General features: G+C 47.0%; 1 protein-coding gene across 1 annotated transcript in view; it reads left to right on the top strand.

Annotated features, from left to right (window-relative positions):
• The first annotated feature begins 258 nt into the window (after positions 1–258).
• CCNI (cyclin I) overlaps positions 259–6,000 on the top strand; it is a 53,285-nt gene continuing 47,543 nt past the window's right edge. The window contains exon 1 of the mRNA XM_039542134.1: positions 259–558. The gene's annotated coding sequence lies outside the window, so the exon portion shown is untranslated. The remainder of the gene's footprint in view (positions 559–6,000) is intronic.

The following is a 6,000-nucleotide window of genomic DNA, read 5'->3' as shown; positions in this document are numbered from 1 at the left end:
GGGTCTTTTTCTTATATAGGATCCTATTGCCCCCCCCCATCCCGATTTTCCACACTTGCTGTCTGGTCACCCTACACGCAGGGCTTGAGGGATACAGGCCCGCACGACGCAGCCGGCTACAGGCGCTGTGTGTTTACAGCCCCTCCCGCCCCCGGCCGGTGCCCTCAGCCGCTGGCGGGCGGGAAGGAGGGAGGCAGGCGCGGGGCGGAGCAGCGCGGGAGGCGGCGGCAGCAGCCGGCCCTTCTTTCCCCGCCCTGCGGCCCGGGCCGCGGCTCGCTCCCCGCCTCTCCCCCGCTCCCCAGCGCGACGCGCGTCTCAGCCCGGAGGCGGCAGCGGCAGCAGCAGGGCCGGGCTCCCCTCCCGCTCCCCCGCACAGCGAGCCGCGCCATGGAGACATGAGCCCCGCGGCCAGCCGCAGCCGCCGCCTCTAGCATGGCCCGGGCGGGGAACTAGCCGCGGCCAGCAGGCAGCAGCCCGAGCAGCGCCCTCGCTCCGCGCCGCCAGCATGGGGTCTGATGGGCCAGCCCCGACCGGGAAGCCGCCAGCTCCGCGGGGGAGGTGAGCGAGCTGCAGGCGCGGGGCTCGGCGAGCCGAGCCGGCCCGCCCCGGGCGCGGGGCTTTGTTCGGGGGCCTTCCGCGCTGTTCCTAACAAAGCGGGTGGTGGCTCTTTATTAGACGTTTGCATTGCATAGTTTGCATTGCATTGCAAGGGATACCAGGCTCGCGTCGCTTCTGTGACACAAACACATACCTATTTGCATGCAGTGCTGCAATAGATAAGTAATAGTGTGTTATTGATTGTGTTCGGCTAAATAACACATGCTGCTACCAACAGATGCATTCGTGTATACAGATTCTGCAGTGTATAACGTGCATACCACACATGCAAAATCTGTACATCAGAATGCACGTTTGTATATACAGTAGCATTCTTTGTACTGTATGCTGCAAATGTCCTGGTTTCAGTGTTGTATAAAATATGTTTCTAAACAGTGTTTGCCAGTGTTATTGTTTACATGCAGTGTGTGTGTGTGTGTTTGAGTTACAGAATACATGCTGATATACTTGTATACACCCCTTCTGCAGTATATAGCATTGTTTGCAGCTATAAAGCAGCAATGTGTGTATATCTGTGTGCACATATTACACTTTAGTGATATAGCTTTATTTTACTTCCGTGTGTAAAATACAGAAACTGTTACATGGAAGTGACTGCATATGCAGATACGTTTTTTGCAATAATCATATATACATTACTCTGATTTTTTTTATTGCATGTCAGATGCAATAAAGAGATTAACTGGGTGTATTTCAGTTTGCGTGCAAATGTTCATGCTTTTATTCTCTGTTCTTAGGAGTAATATTTCTAAATAATGTGTGAGCCCAGTCATGCAAGACACCAGGACCCTCCTGCAAAATGCTCAGAGAGTCCTCAACTCCTGGGGGAAACTGAGGACACCCAGCACCTTGTATGGACTTTTGATTTGTAGGTCCCCAGTCCTGCAACAAGCTCTGTTTTGGAGCACTCCTGCATCTGCATGGTGCTCCATTGATGTCATTAGGGTACCATAGGGGTTCTGGGGCTACCTGAGCAGAAGTCATTTCAGGATTTGGGGCCTTAGATGTTCTAAATATTGTTGTTCAAAGGGGCATAATTCCATTTGAATATTTGTTCCCAATCCTGCAAATAGTGTATCCAGTGTCTCTTGTACTTTAGCTCCTGTTTTCCGGCCATATGGTCAGTTGTCCATAATTCTGCCTGCTGCTTTGGCTTATTGTTGATTACGCTGTATCAAAAGTATGCTTTAAAAAAATTGTAACTGTAGTTCATTTCAGACTCTTCTGATCTGACTGCTAAACTTGTGCAGGCAAGGATGTTTTTATTTTTGTTAGTTCTTGCTTTGTTATATCAGTTGACCTGGTAGGATTGGACTCCCCACAGAAAGAATTTTCTTGAAAGAAGACTGAATTGCTGATGTTGTTTCATGTAAAACTGTCCCAGAAGGGATGATATAAACAGATAACGTTACCGTAGGTAATTTTGTGCAACTGGTTTAAAGAAGCATTTGCAAAAATTCTCACGAAAATTTGCCACCTTAGAGTAAAAGTGGGGGAATGGATTTTTTTGCCTAAGGATGAAAAAATTAATGATGCTTTGTTTGCCTGCTTTAAAAAATAATTACTTACCCTAGGCAGGCAGAATTTTGGACGGCTGATTTAAACAATTGCTTTTCAGCAGCTGTATAGTTTATAATGTCCCTTTCCCTGGGTTTCCCTGGGTTTCCCGTGTTAGTTTGTATCCCTGGGGTGACAGACAGCTGCATCTCTGACATAGGCACAGCGTTTTGATTTTTTTTCTAAACCCCTTTATCAAATTTAAACTGTACAAAGTCTCTCGGGCTATGTGGTTTTAGTTTTCACCTTTCAGGCTTGGCTAATGTTTTCACTGTCACGGGGATGAGTCTGTAGGCTTTTGCAACCTTTATAAACAAAGCACTGCAATCAACCTAATCACCTCAGGGATGTATATATGGGGCACCAAATTTTGCAACATACGGCTGATAGAAGTTTAGCCCTCAGAAAGAAGCCACAGTACCTTATTCCAGACTTGGGGGACCTACTTTGGATCCCTGCTAACAATTAGATTTGCCTTTAAAATTGTGCAGATGCTTTGTAAAGGTAGCGCACAGTTCTGGTCCTTGCTCCGGAACCTGCTCTGTCTGGGTGAGCCTGGGGTTAGAACTCTGCAAAGCTAATCTATTGGCTTTTCCCAATAGAAGTTAAACATTTTGGGGTGCATGTGCTTTTAATTGCCCTGCACCCCAAATTGGGAACTTTCTCTTAGCAGCGGTTTGAAAGGCCCCATTAAGACACTGATCTTAATTTGGCCCTTATATATTCTTACAGATTCTTGCCTTTTGTGTGTTTGGGATCTAATTTTAAACACCTTCTGAGACATTTGCATGAAATGTTTCTCTGCTAGTATAAATCCATTGGGTCTCTTAAATGCCCTTTCCAAAAATATATTGCACTGTAGCTATTTGAAGGCGTATAGATTGCACTGCTGTGTAGCTGGGGCTAGATACTCCCCTGTGTCTGTTCCAGCTACTGCTGGAGGAGACACCCTGGCGAAGGCCTTCTAGATGGAGTCTCAGCGGGAGGGGAAATGGCACCACAAAACCACTAGGAGTCAGGGGCGGCTCCAGGCCCCAGCATGCCAAGCGCATGCTTGAGGTGGCAAGCCCCGGGGGGCGCTCTGCCGGCGCCGTGAGGGTGGCAGGCAGGCTGCCTTCCACGGCATGCCTGCGGAGGGTCCGCTGGTCCCGTGGCTTCGGTGGACCTCCCGCAGGCATGCCTGCGGAGGGTCCATTGGCCCCGCGTCTTCGGAGGACCTCCCGGAGGTCCGCCGAAGCCACGGGACCAGCGGACCCTCTGCAGGCAAACTGCCGGAGGCAGCCTCCCTGCTGTGCTTGAGGCGGCAAAATCCCTAGAGCCGCCCTTGCCTGGTATCAGGGTGGGGTTAGTGCTGGCCCCTACATAGGAGTGCTGTCTGGGAGGGGGTCTTGCCAGGATGGCTGCAGGACATGGATATTAGTGTCTCCCAGCCGCAGCTCCTGCTCATGGATTTTACAAATTAAAGCAATATCTGCCTCCGAACACCTGTGGGAACCGTGAAAGGGAGGTTGTTGCAATAACACCCTCTCTTCTTTTGGGGTGAATCCCCGTGGGGCCTTGCTGGTAGCTAGAGGTGTAATATTGTAAACACTTTGGAGTAGCAACTGGCTTTTTGGTCTGTGTTTGAACTACGCCTACTATGATGGAGTCCTCATCCATGGCCCCTAGTGCTACTGCAGTTCATGTGGTTGTTAACTAAGTCTCCATTGCAAATATCCGTGTATCTGGCCTTTGGTTTACAAAAGGGCTTTTTGAGGGATAGGGAAGGGTGACAGTGTAGGGATGGGTTGGTTTGGGTCAGAGTGGGAATGGCTGACAGACTTTGTATGTAAGAATCCAGTCCAGATTGGAAGGGACTGAAAGATATGACAATGATTAAGTGGCCAAGGTGAAAATGAGTTTGGTGGTCACAGTTCAACTTGCAGCAGACATGGTGGTGTATATGCCTAAGTAGAGCCAGATCTGGTGGTGGTGGCGGTCTTACCATTCTCACTGTGCCTTTTGCTAGCAGTATCTGAAAGAGGCCAGAGATGAAATATGACCTACGCAGCAGGGCTACACTCAGGAAAGTTAAGGCAAGTGAACTAAAGGTGTAAAGTCTGTGCACATTAAACTCTGTGTGGATGCTTTTATTCAGGAGCAAAGGGGTCTTAGTTCTCTTTAACTGAATCCTCCTTTGGGACTACTCCATTATGGCTTGTGCAGAACGCAGCTGCCCTCTTGTTAAGTGGTGGCTCTCATCCAGAGTTGGTCACACCTGTGATCTGTACTGATTAACCATTGGTTCCAAATGCTATTTGAGGTACAGGTTTTAACCTGTATATCCTTAAATGGGTTGTGTCCTGGTTACCTCAGAGACTCTCTCTCCTTGTTTGATCTGAGCACTCAGCAGCCACGGTATTATCTGCTGGTCATTGATGGGGCTGGCCGCTGGGCTGTTTCCACGAGGGGCTATGACTTTGGAATTCACAAAGTCCAAATTTATTGATCTTAAGCACTTTCTCTAGGCTTGAGTGTTGGGCAAAGTCTTGGTTTAGAGGGGAATCATCTCAGTGGGTATTTTAGTTTGGCATTGTATCGTTCTTAACGATATATTTTGTACATGTTCCCAGAACTCTGGATTGTATAAATGGACCATAAAGATCCAAGCATCTTTTCACTTTTAGAGGAGCATGGTCTGGGTTGAGGCAGTAGAAGGACGCATACAGGTACATGTGCTGTATCTGTTCCATGAACAAATAACTGGCATCGGTCTCTGGAGCTGGCAATTTGGCATCTTTAACTAGCGCTGCAATGCAATTTTCCTGCATATTTTAATAATGTTAAAACATTTTTTTATTATAGGATAAACTTTCAAAGGCATTAATGGCAATTGGGCAACTAACTGTCATCCTCCTGTTCTTGAGGGCTGGGTCTTCTGGTGTCCCTGGGTTGCCTGGTTTCCAGTGCACCTTGTGCTAGCAGCAGCGATGAGAAACAAAAGATGTACTTACTCCCACAACTGAGAAATGCTAGTTCAGTGGAACTCAGCAGCTCAGAATCCCCCATGGGAACTTTCTTTCCACGGAAGAATCCTTCTCTTTGCATGTCTGCACGTAACAGTTCACTGTGGCTCTGGTTACTAATCTTGACCTGGTATCAGACTGGAGTCCTTAAAAGCATGTCTCTTTACAGGTTTAATCCTTTTGATTTACTGTATTCAGCTGCTTTTAAAAACAGAATATTCGGGTGGATAGAGCACTGGAGTGAGACTCAGAAGTCCAGGATTCTATTTCTGGGTCTTTCACTGGCTTGCTGTATGACCCTTGGGCAAGTCACGTCACTTCTGCCTGCCTCATTGTTTGTAAAGTGTTTTGAGGTCTCCTGATGAAGCACTATGTAGGAATTGGGTGGTGGTATTATTATTTATTAAATATATGTGACCTGATTTACCTTGTACTTACACATGTGTAACTCAGGAGTTCATCTGATTAGAGAGGAGAATCAGGCCCATGTACTGATTTATTTTCTTTACCTCTGATTTTTAATTCTTGTAGTGAAAGTTGTTTGTCCCTTATTTTCTCTGAAACTTCAAATGCGGCATTACTTGTATAGAAGGTATTGCAACTATATGGTATGTTTCAAATAACCCAAACAAACCTAAAACATATAAACCATTTTGCATCGAAGCTGCTACTACTGTATTCTGAAGTTCTAAAAAGCTGATGAATATTTTGCTGTAGGTTCTGGTCATGAAAACTTCTCTGCCAGATAGATTTTTACACAAGAAAGTGTTAAATCGAAGAAGAATGTTGGGTATTTTAGAAGCGCACCTTGTGTTGGTGG

This window comes from Mauremys reevesii, linkage group 5 (genome assembly GCF_016161935.1).
Source record: "Mauremys reevesii isolate NIE-2019 linkage group 5, ASM1616193v1, whole genome shotgun sequence".
Lineage (NCBI taxonomy): Eukaryota > Metazoa > Chordata > Testudines > Geoemydidae > Mauremys > Mauremys reevesii.
The sequence above is the reverse complement of the archived record's forward strand: the minus strand, read 5'-3'. Positions and strand labels throughout refer to the sequence as shown.